Source organism: Fonticula alba, assembly GCF_000388065.1.
Source record: "Fonticula alba strain ATCC 38817 unplaced genomic scaffold supercont2.16, whole genome shotgun sequence".
NCBI lineage: Eukaryota > Rotosphaerida > Fonticulaceae > Fonticula > Fonticula alba.
Genome location: NW_009242986.1, coordinates 282,972 through 283,853, shown reverse-complemented (window position 1 = coordinate 283,853; position 882 = coordinate 282,972).

Sequence of the window (882 nt, the reverse complement as noted above, 5' to 3'; positions counted from 1 at the left end):
CGCCGCGACGATCGAGGAAAACTCTCGCACAGGCTGCAACGGCATGCCCCTGGGAGCCACGATGGCCCGGCACGCTGTCGCATACACGCCGCCGTTGGTGGCCAGGGGGGACGCCTGGCCCCGGGCGGCCGGTGTATGACCCCCGGCCAGAGGCCAGCCCCGCCGGGCCGCCACCGCTGCTGTCAATGCCGGCGAGGCCCACGCATGCAGGGCTCGCACGGCCGTCCTTGAAGCCAACATCTGATGAGAGGGGCCGAGGGAGAGGGCGAGAAGAAGAGAAAGGCGCGTGCACACAGACAGAGAGAGAGAGAGAGAGAGAGAGAGAGAGAGAGAGAGAGAGAGAGGAAGGGGGAGGGGGGAAACAGAGGTTGCCATGTGCCCCAAAAGAGGCCCCCTCCGCGCATGCGCCCCCCACGCCCAGAAATAGATCCCCACACATTGCCCCTCCAAAGAGCAGCCCGGAGGGAGCCCAGCAAACAAAAAAAAGCACATACGCAAGGAGACCGCACGCAGCACGATGTAGCGAACATGGAGCAGAGAAGGACCCACCCCAGCCAGCGGGCCGTTCGTTGGCTGTGCCGCTCACATTATCAAATCGCATATTCTCACATTTTCTTTATTGATTTTTCGCTAGACGCACGCATGATACCAGTCCGGCGTGCTCACCTTTTACGCACCCCCGTAATCTGCAGCCCGCGGCTAGGAAGGACCGTGTGTGCTTGCTTTGTGTCCTTGCGAGCAACGACTACACATGCCCCCCCGGGCCTCCGGTGTTCACCGTGTGTCTCGATCGTGCGCGCGCGGCCCCCCATAGCCCCGTCACCCGCAAAGACAGGTGCCCTGCTTTCTTCTTCGCCTCTTTTGCTCGCGCCCAGATTTTGG